At 43.9% G+C, this 18,145-nt stretch overlaps 1 long non-coding RNA gene across 1 annotated transcript; it reads left to right on the top strand.

The window, feature by feature from the left end:
• The first annotated feature begins 2,524 nt into the window (after window positions 1-2,524).
• Window positions 2,525-17,754, top strand: LOC140191662 (uncharacterized). Its single transcript, XR_011883869.1, has 4 exons — window positions 2,525-2,594; window positions 4,726-4,823; window positions 9,318-9,382; window positions 17,679-17,754. It is a non-coding gene; the product is annotated as an uncharacterized lncRNA (long non-coding RNA).
• Window positions 17,755-18,145: the final 391 nt, after the last annotated feature.

Genomic DNA, 18,145 nt, shown 5'->3' with positions numbered 1-18,145 from the left:
AGGCTGTGATCAGTGGTGTGCATAGGGATTGGAGTTGGGTGCACTGTCATTTGCCATCTACATTAATTATTTGGATGAGAAAGTAGTTGGCATGGCTAGTAGGTTTGCAGGCGACACCAAAATTGGTAGTATAGTGAACAGTGAAGAGGGTTACCCAAAATCACAATGGGATGTAAATCAACTGGGAAAGTGGGTCAACGAATGACAGATGGAATTTAACTTGTACAAGTGCAAAGTGTTGCCTTCTGGGAAATTAAACTAGGACAGGTGGGGCTCGGCAGCCTTGGTTGGCAGCCCACCCAGGAGAAGGAAAACTCTGATTTTAAACCTCTGCTGCCTTGCGGCCATACCCACCCGTTGAAAAGGCTTCAGGAGTAAACCTGGAGGAAAAAATCCGGAGCTGGGGTCCCTAAGGCAGTTTGATGTTGTTTACAACTTCACTCTGGCAACCTCTGCGATGACAGTGGTGCCAACTTGTATTGGCACTTGCCCTTCCCTTGGACTACATCAGTGACTTGGAGAGTGGGAGCCCACTGCATGGGCAACAGCTGGTTCTTCAAATCTTCCCACCCAGGCTTACGCCCTGGAGAGGACACGGTCCACCAGAGGCACAAACCCATGATCCTCTGGGATTGACGGCTGCCTACTATGTAAACTAGGGCAGGACCTACACAGTAAATGGTAGAGTCCTGGAGAGTATTGGAAAACAGAGAGAACCAGGGGTGCAAGTTGTACTGAAGGGCCTGTTTCTGTACTGTATAGCTTTATGACTCTATAAGAGAAGAACTATGGTGAACTGATGGGAGTGAGAAAGAAACACAGAGGGCATAGGTTACCTGAAACTGGAAATTTCAATATTCGTAGCATTGGGTTGTAGACTGCCCAAGCGGAATAGGAGGTGTTGTTCTTTTATTCTGCATGTTAACAGAGAAAGCGTTCCCTGAGTCTGCACCTTTCACCCCACAGGCACCACATCATCCTCCACTATTTCCACCAAATCCAATCCAAAAGGATTTCACCTCCAGTCACACCTACCCTTCTGCACCCCCCCCCACTTTCTGCTTTCCACAGGAACCACTCTCTCCATCACCCCCTGATCCACTCATTCCCATCAACCACCCCTGCTCGACCCTGGTATATTCCACTGCAACACTTGTCCCTTCTTCATCACTGCTGAGGGACCAAAAACACGCCTTCAAGGTGAGACAGAGATTCAAGTGCATTTCCTACAATCTGGTGTTCGCAATGTAGCTCCCGCTACAATGGCAAGGCCAAGTGTAGGTTTGGCAACTGTTCTGCAGAGCATCTGCGCACTGTCCACAGCGGCTGTCTTCAGCTTCTGACTACATTTCATTTCAACTCCCCATCTCATTCCCACACTGACCTGTCCATCTTCAGCTTTCTCCTCTGCCATGGCAAAGCCAGAGACAACCTAGAAGAGTATCTGGCCATTGGGTTGTAGGCTACCCAAGCAGAATAGGAAGTGTTGTTCTTTTAGTCTGCTCTCTCTCCTTTTGTTCAGTTTATCCAAGCCTCCCCTCCCCCTCCTTCCCAAGACTCATTACTCTCCCCCACCTGGGTCCACATGCCTATCATCCTACCTATCAGCAGGGTTTCTTCTGTCTTGGTTCACCCTTGCCCATCTCCTTCAATCTACCTATCATCCACGTCTTATCTGGTTTCACCTTTCAGCCACTATCTCTCCCCTCCCCGACTCAGCTCATCTGCTTAACTTCGACCCCACCTGCTTTTTTGTTTCAACCTATCTCCTAACAGCCTCTGTATCAACATTATTCCCTCCTCTCTCTCCCCCACCCCCCACAAACCTGGCTCCATCTGCCCATCATCTCTACTGGTCACCTATCACTTACCTTAACCCTCCCTCAATCTTCTCTACGTTCTCGATCCTAATGCTCGAAACGTTCACCATCTCTTTGTCTCCATAGATGCTGCTGAGTTCTGTGTTTTTTTTAATGATTGAACTTTGCGTCTTTGTCCAAAGAGAATTACAGTTTCGAAATGAGTCACATGCGACAAGTGAACAAACCTCGAGTGAACCATGTGTGTTGGAAGCCTATTCATAAAAAGTGGCAAAGTAGCCTATCTTCCCCTTTAAGATACCAGCTTTCCCAATTGTCCAATCAAAAGTTTTAAGGCAGTTTCAAGACATCCCAAGGGCCAATTTGCCTCTTTTTAAAAATGTCAACAAGTAAAAACATTCTGACAATTTTTGTGCCCATCAACCAGGTATATACCTGTTCTCCGAGGGGAGAGAGAAGCTTTGCGGTTGGTAGGTCCGGGGCAAGAATAGAGCCCTAACCGTGTGGGAAGTTGTTTACTCGAAACTCGGGTGCCTTGAAACGGTTTCGGTCTCGTTTGTCCGTTTTGTGTTTGTTTCCCTTTGGTCCTGTTGTTGGGTTTGGGGACGGCACTGGTGAGATAAGTGTGTAAATTGTGATTCGAGATATTTGGGATCTGATTGTGACGGAGTATGGGGGGGGGGGGGAGAACTGTCCGGGTTATTTATTCAATGGAGGGAGAGTCAATCTGAAGTGGCAACAGCCGCATCTCTCATTCTCTGCAATGGCATGCAGGTAACGAACTTTGTATGTAGTATCTTTCCTTTATTTCTTTTAAAAATGTAACCATCCACCTGTTTTTTTCTTAATCGTTTGAATGTAGTAAAGAGTGAAGGTTTTTTTGCAGTAAAAGAGAATTCTTCTTTGAGAATCTGAGATAGGGGTCTGCTAATAGCTGTACAACATCCGCACTCAGCACAGAGATTTTCGGCTCCTTTAACATGTTCTTTTCATTTCCTTTATTAATGGTGAAGATTTCCAAGTTCTACCAAATCTGCCTCGCAAACGTTTCCCATCAACTGGTGGTTGGGATGAAAATCGTTTCCACATGAGTGTCATTTCGGAATTACAGGATACTGAATAACTGTCGTTGTTTCATGAAAATGTTCCCTTCACCTTGGAACGTTTACTGGGGTGTTCAATTACCTTCTCGCTGTTTCCTCTGCTCTGGCAATCCTGAACGTCATTTTCTTCAAATTTCTTCTTTTGCTTTTGGTCAAATTTCCCTTTTTTTGTTTTTATTGAAACGTGCTTTGGCAGCGAATGCACGAATGTTTTGATTTTGTTTTAAACATGAACTGGTCTCTCTGTGGCGCTGTAAGAAATGCAGTGTAGATCAAGCTTTGAGGCTCATTTTAGGGGAGATGGAGGATTATTAGCTAAAGGCAGCACTGTCGCTCCCTGTGAGGAATATTCAAATATCACTACGTCAGAGGATTGAATTCGATATAGAGGGAGGTGCGAAAAGCTTTTTTTTCTATGACTATCACTTTTGTATCTGGGAATGAAGTACCTTTTTTTTTGTTCAATTAAAGATATTATCACAACGGGGCTTGGTTGAGACTAACAGGATTTCTCACGGTTACTCCATAGAAAACCCTGAAGGCAAAGAACATCTTGGCTTCAAAAAACGATTATATTGCTCTTTCCATTCTTAATATTAAATACATTTAGAGGGAACTAGTCGTGACCAATCGCTTGTTGGCAAGATGAAGATTTTAGCACCTGTAAACTGGGGTCAACAAGAAATTGCAGTGTGGGAATGATATTATTACTCAGAGTTTTGGTGTTGGAGATGCTGCAATTAAACCTCAGGTAAAAACAAACTGCTGAGCTGTGTTGGATAGCGCAGGATACTCAGTCAATTAATGATCAGGTGCAGTGAATGATGGTGTACAAGTAGCATGGTCAGCTTTTTGAACAACTGGGGGTAGGATTTCCCATGGAGCTGAATTCCTTTGCTGTTAAGGATTATGATGGAAGTATTTGTGGAATGAAGTGCTTTTATAAACAGAAACAAGATGATTGCTATATGAATGAGATAAAAATTGTGAGATTAAACCCCTCAATCCAATACAACCCTTCTTTCCACATATCTGTCTATGTACAGTATATACTGTGCATTTCTTTTAAAGATTTGCTGTCCCACTTACCCCTTTCATTGGGGTCACTCATTCTATCCTGTGCCTCATTGTGGGTAATGTTCTGGGAGGTAGTTTGTTATAACGTACAATTGAACCTGCACAACAGAAAATTACTTTCCCCCAAGCCAGCAGAGCTTGCAGTGCTGTTCAGAACTTATCACAACTTTAAAGGTTAGTGTTATTTGTCTTCTGTACAATGAAATCTACAGTTGCTTGTGTCAATGATCAACACAATGCTGGAGGCGTCCCACGAGTGTCGGGATGCTTCTGGCACTGACATAGCACGCCCACAACTTACTAACCCCAACCCGTGGATGTTTGGAATGTGGGAGGAAACCTACATGGTCACTGGGACAATGTACAAACTCTTTAAAGACTGGCAGGGATTGAACCTCGCTCACTGACACTAAAGCATTATGCTAACTTTGGTCTTTAGCAAACACCATTTTAGCTTCTCTGCAAGAGCTGCATTTTCAGAGGTGTGCACAAAGCAGGCTTGAAGGAAATAAACTCCCTAAAGGAACGAACTTTGCCTCCGTCATCTTTGTATGTTAAGATCTAATAGTGTCATTGTAGACATTGGTGATATTTGATGATTATGGATGAGCAATTTGTGAGGGTTTAAATCGTTTTAAAACCAATAATGTCTGACAGTAATTATTTTTGGAATTCTAAAACCAGACCACAGCTTGAGCTCATATGTGCATTAATACTTTTTCCAGGTGTTGATGACTTCTTCGCCAGCAACTACTGGAGGCTATGATCTAGCTTGGGATGGACAACAAAATGGAAGGACGTCTGAAGCACACACAGACAACTGGTGGGTACTGGATATGGGGTATCTAGCGAGCACAGATCATATACAGTGGTATGCAAAAGTTGGGGCACCCCTGGTCAAAATTTCTGTTACTGTGAATAGCTAAGCGAGTAAAAGATGAACTGATTTCCAAAAGGCATAAAGTTAAAGATGACACATTTATTTAATATTTTAAGCAAGAAAACTTTTTATTTCCATTTTTTTTACAGTTTCAAAATAACAAAAAAGGAAAAGGCCCAGAAGCAAAAGTTTGGGCACCCTGCATGGTCAGTACTTAGTAACACCCCTTTTGGCAAGTATCACAGCTTGTAAACACTTTTTGTAGCCAGCTAAGAGTCTTTCAATTTTCGTTTAGGGGACTTTCGCCCATTTTCCTTGCAAAAGGCTTCTAGTTCTGTGAAATTGTTGGGCGGTCTTGCATGTACTGCTCTTTTGAGGTCTATCCACAGATTTCTGATGATGATTAGGTCGGGGGACTGTGAGGGCCATGGCAAAACCTTCAGCTTGCGCCTCTTGAGGTAGTCCACTGTGGATGTTGAGGTGTGTTCAGGTTCATTACCCTGTTGCAGAAGCCATCCCCTTTTCATCTTCAGCTTTTTTTTTTACAAATGGTGTGATGTTTGCTTCCAGAATTTGCTGGTATTTAAATGAATTCATTCTTCCCTCTACCAGTAAATGTTCCCCGTGCCACTGGCTGCAACACAAGCCCAAAGCATGATTGATCCACCCCCGTGTTTAACAGTTGGAGAGGTGTTCTTTTCCTGAAACTCTGCACCCTTTTTTCTCCAAACATACCTTTGCTCATTGCGGCCGTAAAGTTATATTTGAACTTCATCAGACCAGGGGTGCCCCAACTTTTGCATGCCACTGTGTTATTTTGATTTACACTTTCTTTGTTTAATTGTATTTTGATTAAATATTTGTCACTAGGACAAATCCAATAATTTATGGGAAGTGCTTGCTGACAGTTGACATTTAGTTTGGATTTGTGAAGGGCGATGTCTGGTTAAATTTTTCAAAAAAGTTGACTAAAGTAGTGGTCTAGGGAATATCTATGAATGCTATCTGTATGGGCTTCCTAAAGGCATTTCATAAAATCTTTCAGACATTTAACCAAAGTGAATGCTTTTCGAAGTATTTACTAAATACTAGCTTGGATAGAAAAGTAGCTAAATGGCAAGAGATTGAAAGTGGAAAATGCGCAGGTACTCAAGTTTGCAGGATATTACATTCAGTAGGCCAGGAAGATCTGTGTTGGGGCTGCAATTATTCAAGATATTTACAAGTGACTTGGATGATGGAATAGACGATATAGATATCAGTTGAGCCAGATATCAGTTGCAAGGAACCAAGAATGTCAAATGGAGACACTTCTGAGGGCCAAGCACACTCACGTGGAAATCCTGAACTATCTCGGAGATCCTTGCTGCCAGCTAACAAAAGAAGTTAAAGCCAACATAAAAACCAAAGAGGGAGCATATAATAGAGCAAAAAGTAATGGGAAATTAGAGGATTAGGAAGCTTTTAAAAACCAGCAGAAGGCAACTTAAAAAAAAAAAAAAGTCATTAAGAAGGAAAAGGTGGAATATGAAAGTATGTTAGCCAATAATATTAAAAAGTATAAAAGAGAGGTGAGAGTGGATATCGGACCACTGGAAAACGATGCTGGCGAGGTAGTTATGGGGGGCAAGGAAATGGCAGATGAACTGAATAAGTGTTTTGCATCAGTTTTCACTGGAAGATGCTAGCAGTGGAGGTTCAAAAGTGTCAGGGGTCAGAAGAGCATGAAGTTACCACTACTAGGGAGAAGATTCTTTGGAAACTGAAATGTCTGAAGGTAGATGTGTCACCTGGACCAGATGGTGTACACACCAGGGTTCTGAAAGGGGTGGCTGAAGAGATTGTGGAGGCATTAGTAATGATCTTTCAAGAATGACTAGATTCTGGAATGGTTCCAGAAGACTGGAAAATTGCAAATATCACTCCACTCTTCAAGAAGGAGAGAAGTAGAAGAAAGGAAATTATGGGCCAATTAGTCTGACCTCAGCAACTTGGGGGAAAATGTCAGCATCAATCATTAACAATGTGGTTTCAGAGGCACATGATAAAATAGGCCGTTAGTCAGCATGGTTTTCTCAAGGGAAAATCTTGCCTGACAAATCTGTTGGAATTTTTGAAGAAATAACAAGCAGGATAGACAAAGAAGGATCAGTGGATGTCGTGTACTTAGATTTTCAGAAGGCCCTTGACAAGGTGCCACACATGAGGCTGCTCACCATGGGCTTGTATCTCTTTATTACAGGAAAGATTCTCTCATGGATAAAGTGTGGCTGATTGGCAGGAGGCAAAGAATGGGAATAAAGGAAGCCTTTTCTGGTTGGCTGCTGGTGACTAGTGGTGTTCCACAGGGGTCTGTGGGGACCGATTCTTTTTCCATTACATGTCAATGATTTGGATGATAGAATTGATGGCTTTGTTGCAAAGTTTGCGGACGATAGAAAGATGGGTGGAGGGGAGGTAGTTTTGAGGAAGTAGAGAGGCTACAGAAGGACTTGGACAGATTAGGAGAATGGGCAAAGAAATGGCAGATGGAATATAGTGTCTGGAAGTGCATGGTACATTTTAGTAGAAGAAATAAAAGTGTAGGCAAGATGCATAGTTATTTTTGATCCCAAAGGAAATTACAGTGTCACAGTAGCATTACAAGTGCACAGACATATAAATATTGGTAGAGGAGTAAGAAAGAATAAATGGTTACCTTAAAAATAAAATGTACAAGATTTCCAAGTTCACACTGATAAGATGGTAGTGCAAGAATTACTGTAATATTATACAGTAATGGGTGCACACTCATACCATCCAGAAAAGAAATGAGGTAGTATTGCACAGGGTGTCCTTGATAACAGGGTCTGGTAAACAGAGGTTAATCAGAGCTCTGGTAAACAGAGGTTAATAACAGTCTAGCAGGAGGGGTCGTCACTTCCCCAGCTATTGGTTGACTCATTATAGAGCCTAATGGCCGAGGGTAAGATTGACCTCCTATAACACGCTTTGGAGCAGCACAATTGTCTAGTCTATTACTAAAAGTGTTCCTCTGTTCAGCAAAGGTGGCATGCAGAGGGTGAGAAACATTGTCCAGAATTGCCAGGATTTTCCACAGGGTCCTTTGTTCTACCACAGCCTCCAGTGTGTCCAGTTTGACTCCAATAACAGGGCCAGCCTTTCTAATCAGTTTATTGAGCCTGTGGGCACAACCTGTGTTGATGCCATTGCCCCAGCACACCACCACATAAAAGGTTGTGCTGGTGACAACAGACTGGTAGAACATGTGAAGGAGAGGCCTGCATACTCCAAAGGACCTCAGTCTCCTCAGGAAGTAGAGGTGACTCTGGCCTTTCTTGTACACGGCCTCTGTGTTGGTGCTCCACTCACGTCTGTCATCCAGGTGCTCCCCCAGGTACTTGTAGGTCCTCACCACATCCATGTCCTCACCATCAATAGTAACAGGGAGAAGTGCAGGCTTGGTCTTCCTGAGGTCCATCACCATCTCCTTTGTCTTACTGATGTTGAGCTGCAGATGGTTCTGTTTGCACCATTTGACAAAGTCTTCCACCAGGGCCCTGTATTCATCCTCCTGTCCTCCCTTTATACACCCAACTATCACTGAGTCATCAGAGAAGTTCTGCAGGTGACATGACCCAGTGTTGTATCTGACTATTTTCTAAATGGAGAGAACATCTGAGATTAAAAGAGACCTGAGAATCCTGGTGCAAGATTCCCTAAAGTCTAATTTGCAGGTTGAGTCAGTGGTGAGGAAGGGAAATGTGATGTTAGCATTCATTTCAAGAAGTCTAGAGTATAAAAGCAAGGATGTAATGTTGAGGCTTTGTAAAGCGCTAATTCTGCTCCTATATCTTGTGGTCTTATGGCATTTTGATATTGGACTCCTCTTGGATTTGCTGAGGTATCTGGGTATTGAGTAGGGTCATTTCAGCCCCTTCAATGGAGAGAAACTGTTCTGAAGGAGGTGGACAAGTTTTGTCAATTTGATAGACCAACCAAAAGAAATATAATTGTTTCTAGTGTACTTAATTGCACATTTTAATAGGTCAAAGATATTAATTGTGTTTTGACAACTGGTAAGCCAAGAGGAACAGTAGTGTAGTAACTAGTGTTAATGCTTTAGTATAAAGAATTTATTTATTTAGTTTTGCATTTTCACATGACCACATGGGTTTCTTCCAGGAGCTCCAGTTTCCTCCACATTTCAAAGACGTATGGGTTAATAAATTGTAGGCGTGGTATATTAGTACCGGAAGCACTGTGACACTGACGGTCTGCCCCGACACATCCTCTGACTGTGGTCACTGACACAAATGATGCATTTCACAGCAGGCTTTGTATGTGTGACAAATAAAGCTAATCTTAATCTTAAGAGGGTATGAGTTGGTTAACTGTAAAAAGCATTTGTGAAAGTGAGCCTTTCTATATTTGCAGGAAGCCCCTGAACTGGAAGTGCAGGGTGCTGCCAATCAGAAGCCACCTTTAGGAAGCTCTAAGATGTAAGTATATTTAAGGCAGAGGTTGATAGATTCTTGATTGGTCAGAACATGAAGGGATACGGGGAGAAGGCAGGAGATTGGGGCTGAGAGGGAAAATGGATCAGCCATGATGAAATGGCGGAACAGACTTGATTGGCTAAGTGGCCCAATTCTCCTATATCTTATGGTCTTGTATAGCTAGACTGCTAATACAATCCCCTTGTTACTCCATCCCTGGAGTAGTGTGACCAGATCTGCAGACAAAGCCTTGGAGGGAGCAGGGTGCAAATTTGCCAAACTGACATGGAGTCTCATGGGTTAAATTATGAGGAGAGACTTCACTATCTAGGGTTGTGTTCCCTGGAGTTTGGAAAATTAGAATGATGCTCTCAAGATATTTAAGAGAACCAAATGGAAAATGGAGAGAAATGTATTCTGCTAGTTGGGGTATCATGGATTGAGGGGGGGAGGGGGAACACGGAGGGGTGTGGTCCCAAATTAGAGCCAGGCTGTTCAGGATTAAGTTGGGGAAATGCAATGCACTATAGCAATCGGAAATACTTTTTCACAAACAGGAAGTGATGCATTGTCAGTTAATTTTAAATCATGAAGCAAAAATAATTGAATGAAATTGGGGAACAGATCTGTCTTGATGTTGATGAATGATGGAATACATCATGATGTAGCTAAATGGTCCCTCTGTTCCTAAACTCGCTAGTATACAAGGGAAAATAACTTCGGGGCAACAGCAAGAAAATGCCAGTGGAGTCTCATCCTATTTGTTGCTTTGTCGAGTCCTTCCATAGACAAAGTGAAACTTTAATCTGGTCATTCTACAGATAAATGGCCTCCCAAGCCCTCTAAATCTGGGGACTATGTAGACTTCTGATGTCCAGCTACCTGTTTTGTGGGCATCAGTAAAGACTTGTTGATGTGCTTTACCTTTGCAAGACTCGCCCAGTGGCTCACTTTCTGTCAAACCAGTTCACAGATGGCTCCAGCTAGTGAGTCTTGGCCAACTATTTGTCTTCTGGAGGTGACTTAGCTATGTTCAGTCCTGCTTAGTGGATAGAGATAGGAAACACTAGACAGATCTGTCACAATCTGGTATTTGTTAATAGTTGGAAAAACTCAAAACTCATTTCCACTCCTAATTTGGTGAACTGTAAGACCTGGTGTACTGAAGGCTAATACCACTGCTACATTCAGTTTCAATGATGTCAATACCTTTGGCATCTTAGATTAGAAAGAGAAGGAATCCAGAACTAAGATAAAAAGCTAGAAATGCACAGCAGATCAGTTCATGTAGTTCATGTTCAGATGTAGATTTTGCGATCACTAGATTTGAGCCTGGACATTGAAAATGTCAGATTTTTAAGTTGTGATAAATACATATCTGATAATTATTTCTCAATAGAAAAAGTAATGGACATTCTTGCTGCTGTTTTGTTTTGACCCTGCCTCAGTTCATCTATCACTGAAAACCTTGTGTGCCAGTTGTTTCCTTCTGATCTGATTTACTTTTGGTGGCTGGTCTCCCCTCCCTGTCCCTTTATACATTTCAAAACTCAGTTGGCTGTATTCTAACTTGCACAGAGCCTGCTAGATCTCTCACCCCTGTGACCTGCATCATGCATCAACTTTGCAAATTCTCATATTTGTGTGTAAATCCTTCATGGCTATGCTTCTCCCTATTTACATATCTCCCGTTACATGAACTGTCAACCTTCACCATTTGTGGCATGGTTTGGAATGGCAAGGGTGAATGCACACAGATTAGCAACAGATCTTCTCTATAAGAACGGACTGGTAGTCACTGAGTAAGGGGTGTTGCACAGTGAAGTCACTTTTGGTTGCAGTTAAATGACATGACTTCTGTTGCTTCATTTGATTCAATTACATTCTCTGTTGATGTAGCTGTTGACATTTAGAGCATGTGCATATAGTTTGGTCCTACTGGCAATGGAGTCTGGTTTCAATTATGCTTATCCTTTAGTTTTAGGAGTGGTATTTCATTTCAAAACGTACATCAGTATGTCCAATTTGAAGTTCCTTTTGGTGATAGTTCAGGGTCAATCAACCCTTCAGACTTCAAAGAAGGACCTCTTCAAATATTGTCTATTCTGTACAGTGTTAGCCTATAGAAATAGAAGCCTGGTGTTCAACAGAGAAATTGAGCACACATGGGCTTGAGAGCGCTCTGGGGTTTGATGGTGAGAGGCTGTTTGTTTATCAGAAAGGATACATAGTTTCCACTTTAAATCTCTAGGCTTTTGTAATTGCTTTTATTTATTTTTTCATTTTATTCCAATAAATCAGAATTTATTTTTTCCCTCTGTATTGACCAGAATCTTTTTCTGGTTTCATTTCCACTCTAATCAATTCCCAGCCCTTGTCCAATTTTCTTTCTCCTCTATTAAAGGTGCTAATTCACCTTGAAAAATGGGCACTGACTGTGCTCTCTGGTCATCATCCAAGAGCCAAAACTTCAGACCAGAGCCAATCACAAAGGCTATTACATAACATAAGTCAGCACAGAGTTGGCAGCTACTCTTTTGCAAATATTCCCTTACATGCCCTTTGAGAATCATTAAATATGAGTGCTGGTTTACTGTTACTATGCATTCCCCTGCCTAACCCATGTATATGGAGGGCGGCCCTGGCTACACATAATGCTTTTATATCTATCTGGAATTCTGTTTTGCAGAGTTGTGGAGTCCAGCTCATTAGAAATATTTAAAGTGGAAGTAGGGAGTGGGAATTAAGGGATTTGGCAGAGCAAAGGAAATGAGGCTTAAGATAGATAAATATACACACACACACACACACACACACACACACACACACACACACACACACACACACACACAATGCTGGAGGAACTCAGCAGGCCAGGCAGCATCTATGGAAAAGAGTGAATAGTTTTGGCTGAGACCCTTCAGCAGGATTTTCTCTTGTTTGGGATAGGTACGTATGCCATCTCATTCTCTCAATTCCTACCTCGTGTATTTACTCCACTGCCACCCTTTTATAGGAGGTTTCTTAAAACCTGCCTTGTGTGATCAAACTTGTCCCTATGCCTCCCTCTATTTGCTTTGTGTCAAGTTGGTCTGATGGTTTTAACTGTTTTAGAGATGATATGCAAATGCCAGTTGTTGCCATTAAAGCTCAAACTTCAAGAGTGTAACAGGTCGATGGGTCTTAACAGCTGACACACATGGGACGTGCCACATGGTACTATCTCAAGTTTTTTTTTGCCTTGTAAGACAGAAATTTAAAATTAATTCTAATGTTAGGTTGATCCTGGAGGAGGCAGCTTCAGGTCTTTTTTTTTAAAAAAGTAGTACACTGAGACGTAGACATGAGGTAACTTAGAAAATTGACACCATGATGTCAACTTTCACATCATGAACATTCTGGGCACACGTGTGCGTGTGTGTGTTCGTTCTGAGGTGACTAGCGACATTGCCCATTGTATTCACTCTATCTCAATTTGACCTCCATGCTTTCTGAGACTAGGGGCAGGGGAGGTGAGGGTCTGGGTTCACACTTTTGCACACACTCAGAGGTTTTGCACGGCCGTGCGGTGGAGGAGGGTCCCCTGCGTGCTCTGCAAGATAATAGTGGGTGACTCAGTGATTGAATCAGCACTCGGAGAGAAAATAAAGTGAACTCTTGGGGGCAGACTGTGCAGCCTGCCTAGAATTTATAGTATCTAGTAAACGCAGCCTTGTAGTTACTGTGGTGGCTTTCCTTAGCAGCCACCATCTTCCTATGGGGTTGTGTATATGTGTGTGTTTTTGAAGTGTTAATAATAGGGAAGATTGCAGCTTGATGATACTGGGTGATCTTTAAGTTCTATAATTTCTAAATGGGACTGCAGCTTGATGCCTGCTCAGTGCCATTCACAGCTGAGGCAGAGGTAGGGGACACGTCCATTATCAGTCAGCACGGTGAAGTAAGTGGTAGAGGGGGGATCTTGATCGATTGCTCCAGTCACTTCTGCACCCGAGTTTGGATAGGATCCACCTATGCTGCTATGTACCTTCTGTGTGGAAACGTCGAGGAGGCTTGACCCAAACGTGGAGATGGTTACTGCAAAAATAACAAGCCACGAGGGGTCACAGAACAAGTACTTGACAAGGTAACTGAAGGCTAGGAGCAACTGGTTGAGGATGGCTGGTTTGATGAGTGAACAAAGGGCTGTGGATGAGAGGTGGGTTTAAATAGGCTGCAGGTGATGAGTTGGAAACGAGTGGCAGCTGACTTACTTGGGTGGAGACTGGGAGGAGCTGGTTATTGCACAGTTGTGAAGGTGATGGCTTGATCCTGGTACTCCAATGGGAGTTTGGTGAGGTTGAGGGTTTCTTGTCTCCACAGATTTACAAGATGAGCTTATCTGAGGTTGCAGGCAGGTGGTCCAACAGGTGAGTCCCCAACTCAGCAGTGACCTGGATGACCAGGTCACGTGTGGAGAGCAAGGGATAACCCAAGATTAGAAGTGTTGGGCAAGTCGATCAGGTGGATTTGGATAGACTCTCAGTGCTCTTTAATACCTGTGTGCACGCTATGACTATCCCAGACCCTAAAGGATATCCATCAATGGCTGTGATGCAGAAGAGTTGAGAGACAGGCTTTGTAGGGAATTCAAATTGCATACAAAGTCCAGTCCAGAGTTGCCTGCTGCACCAGAACCACCAGAGTCTCCTGTGTGCGTAGAGCTGTTGGGGTGTTGAGGACAGAGAGAGTGAGTTGGGCTATGGTGCTGGAATGAGAGGCTAGGGGAGCTTATCAGATAGAAGGTGCCTCGTCTCTTCCTGGTGGTGCTGTTTTCCCAGACACGGTGGGCATTTGATGTGTGGGTGATCGACAGCTCTGCAGTAAGTGCACAAGTTGTTTCTCCATCGATGCTCACACTCTTGGGGAGGTTAAGGGAGCTCTCCCTAACTGCATGGGTTCAGGACACATTTCTGATGAGGGTCCTGCCAACTGAAATGGTATTAATGGAACTGGGGTTCTGGCTGATGATCTGGAGGGGCGTTCCACAAGACAGTTGTCAATTCGGAGAGCGAGGATGATGAGGCTTTCAAGGTCAGTGGGCATTTCTCGGGTAGACAGCCATCTTTCAAGCATGCCGAGAGACCGTGATGGTAGTGGGCCAGCAGCGCCTCTGTGTTCCAGCCACACTCTGCCACAAGGATCCTGAATTCCGCAGTGTAATCCAGCACCAAGCACAAGCCTTGACACAGACAAATTATCCAGTCCTAGCGAACCTCAGTGGTGAATTCCTCATTTGTTGTAAATGGGCGTTTCATTGTCCCAGTTAGCTGCAGCCCAGGTCAGAGCTCGCCCATTCAAGAGAGAGATAGCGAAGGCAATCTTGGCTCGGCACGAAGTGCAAGACGCCCTGGGACAGAGAGTTGCAGCTTCGGGTTGGGGATATGTCGAAGCCTTCGGGCTGGATTCCGGGGCTCGGAGAGACAGTTCACGGTCGTGGGGTGGTATATCGAGACGGAGAGTTGGAAGAGTGGTGAGCAGATGGTCAACTGTTCCCCTGCTGCTTCTGGACCGTGTGCTCATATCAACAGACGACTTTCTTTAAGTGAGGAAACTCTGCTGGGTCAATTGGTAAATCGCCCATCCTATCAGGGAATCCAGAGGAGAATTGACCCAAAGACAGATTTAGTGGTGAGCGATAACTTTAATAATAAACTGCAAAATAATAAGCCACAAGGGGTTACAAAACAAGAGAGAACAGATACTTAACATGAAAAGGCAACAAGCTAACTGAAGGCTAGGAGCAGCTGGTAGAGAGGCTGGGTGGTTCGTATGAGTGAACAAGGACTGGAGCTGAGAGCTGGGTTTAAATAGGCTGCAGGCGATGAGTTGGAAACGAGTGGCAGATGACTCCTGTTATCTGGGTGGAGACTGGGAGGATCCTGCATGTGCAAGCCTGACACCTTCAGTTGAAAAGCCTCTTGATGCAATCATTTACGTGTGATGCCAGAGAGCGATTTGAGCTCTGGCTTGGTTAAAAGACAAACTCCTCATTGAAGGTATTTTCTTCTTTTAAAAATCTTTGTGTGCATATATCTGGGTGAGCTTTGTCTAGAAGTCTAACTGGTAACATCTTCAGGACAGAGTGCTTTTACCAGGGAATTAATGTATAGAATTTGTATCTTATATGACAGTGCTGTAATCTGTACAAACTGACAAGAAATGTTGTGCCTGGGATCTAAAGTTCTAGAATTTTTAAGTTCTTCACAGTAACTGCACTGTAACCAATTTGATCAGTCTTAGCAATTTTGTTCTTTTAAAATTGAGATATTATTAGCAAGGAACAGGAATTCTGCAGATGCTGGAAATTCAAGCAACACACATCAAAGTTGCTGGTGAACGCAGCAGGCCAGGCAGCATCTGTAGGAAGAGGTGCAGTCGACGTTTCAGGCCCAGACCCTTCGTCAGGACTAACTGAAGGAAGAGTGAGTAAGAGATTTAAAAGTTGGATGGGGAGGGGGAGATCCAAAATGATAGGAGAAGACAGGAGGGGGAGGGATGGAGCCAAGAGCTGGACAGGTGATAGGCAAAAGGGGATACGAGAGGATCATGGGACAGGAGGTCCGGGAAGAAAGACGGGGGGGGGGACCCAGAGGATGGGCAAGAGGTATATTAGAGGGACAGAGGGAGAAAAAGGAGAGTGAGAGAAAGAATGTGTGCATAAAAATAAGTAACAGATGGGGTACGAGGGGGAGGTGGGGCATTAGCAGAAGTTAGAGAAGTCAATGTTCATGCCATCAGGTTGGAGGCTACCCAGACAGAATATAAGGTGTTGTTCCTCCAACCTGAGTGTGGCTTCATCTTTACAGTAGAGGAGGCCGTGGATAGACATGTCAGAATGGGAATGGGATGTGGAATTAAAATGTGTGGCCACTGGGAGATCCTGCTTTCTCTGGCGGACAGAGCGTAGATGTTCAGCAAAGCGGTCTCCCAGTCTCCGTCGGGTCTCGCCAATATATAAAAGGCCACATCGGAAGCACCGGATGCAGTATATCGCCCCAGTCAACTCACAGGTGAAGTGTTGCCTCACCTGGAAGGACTGTTTGGGGCCCTGAATGGTGGTAAGGGAGGAAGTGTAAGGGCATGTGTAGCACTTGTTCTGCTTACACGGATAAGTGCCAGGAGGGAGATCAGTGGGGAGGGATGGGGGGGACGAATGGACAAGGGAGTTGTGTAGGGAGCGATCCCTGTGGAATGCGGGGGGGGGGGAGGGAAAGATGTGCTTAGTGGTGGAAGTTACGGAGAATAATATGTTGGACCCGGAGGCTGGTGGGGTGGTAGGTGAGGACCAGGGGAACCCTATTCCTAGTGGGGTGGCGGGAGGATGGAGTGAGAGCAGATGTATGTGAAATGAGGGAGATGCATTTAAGAGCAGAGTTGATAGTGGAGGAAGGGAAGCCCCTTTCTTTAAAAAATGAAGACATCTCCCTCGTCCTAGAATGAAAAGCCTCATCCTGAGAGCAGATGCAGCGGAGACGGAGGAATTGCGAGAAGGGGATGGCGTTTTTGCAAGAGACAGGGTGAGAAGAGGAATAGTCCAGATAGCTGTGAGGCAAGAGACAGGGTGAGAAGAAACTTCTGCTAAGGCCCCACCTTCCCCTCGTACCCCATCTGTTACTTATTTTTATACACACATTCTTTTTCTCTCTCTCCTTTTTCTCCCTCTGTCCCTCTGAATATACCTCTTGCCCATCCTCTGGGTCCCCACCCCCCCTTGTCTTTCTTCCCGGACCTCCTGCCCCATGATCCTCTCGTATCCCTTTTGCCAATCACCCGTCCAGCTCTTGGCTCCATCCCTTCCCCTCCTGTCTTCTCCTATCATTTTGGATCTCCCCTCCCCCTCCCACTTTCAAATCCCTTACTCACTCTTCCTTCAGTTAGTCCTGACGAAGGGTCTCGGCCCGAAACGTCGACTGTATCTCTTCCTAGAGATGCTGCCTGGCCTGCTGCGTTCACCAGCAACTTCGATGTGTGTTGCTATTATTAGCAAGGGTTTGGATGTAGATTGGCTATGTGTAAAGTGGTAATCAGAATGAAAAATGTATGCTTTATAACTGCTTGTCAGAATCTGCATTGGGATGAATGGAAAGTTGTCAGTAAATTGATACTGTGTGGATGATCCCAAAGGGGATCCAATTTTATTAAATTCTGAAAGGTTTGTTGGCTAAATAAACTTTCTCCCGTGATGCTGATTTGTATTGCTAATAATGTCCTAGGTTTGATCGTCAGTCTGTGCTGAGTCTGATGTTTTGTTTTCCAGAGCTGGCAGTAAAAGGGTACCACTGATGGCCTTGGTACCTGGAAGCTTGGTGTCCTGCTGTTGCTGAAACTCAGGTGAGCTTGAAATTGGATTTAAGACTGGGTTGGAACCAGCTTATGAATCTCGCATCCCTTCCTTCCTGTTCCATATGTCAATGATCCACATCTGCCCCTATACAAATGCCTGACAAGTAGACGTTTTCCTGGAGCCAAGGCATTCCAAGGAGGGCTGCTTTTCTAAATTGGGCACCTGATTTGAGAGTTTAAGACCCCAACAATTTCTTCCTAAAGCAGATTTTGTTCTCATTTGGTCTCTCTGTCTCTGCACAAGTGTAAGAAAAACAAAATAATTTTTACTCTGGAACTGGCACAGCACAAAATGCACAAAAGATTAAGAACCTAATAATAAAAACACAATAAATATACAAGTGTATATACATTGATTTTGTGTTTATAAAGTGATGATGC

This window comes from Mobula birostris, chromosome X, assembly GCF_030028105.1.
Source record: "Mobula birostris isolate sMobBir1 chromosome X, sMobBir1.hap1, whole genome shotgun sequence".
In the NCBI taxonomy this organism is placed as follows: Eukaryota; Metazoa; Chordata; class Chondrichthyes; order Myliobatiformes; family Myliobatidae; genus Mobula; species Mobula birostris.
Note: the sequence above shows the minus strand (reverse complement) of the source record. Positions and strands in the feature narration are given on the sequence as shown.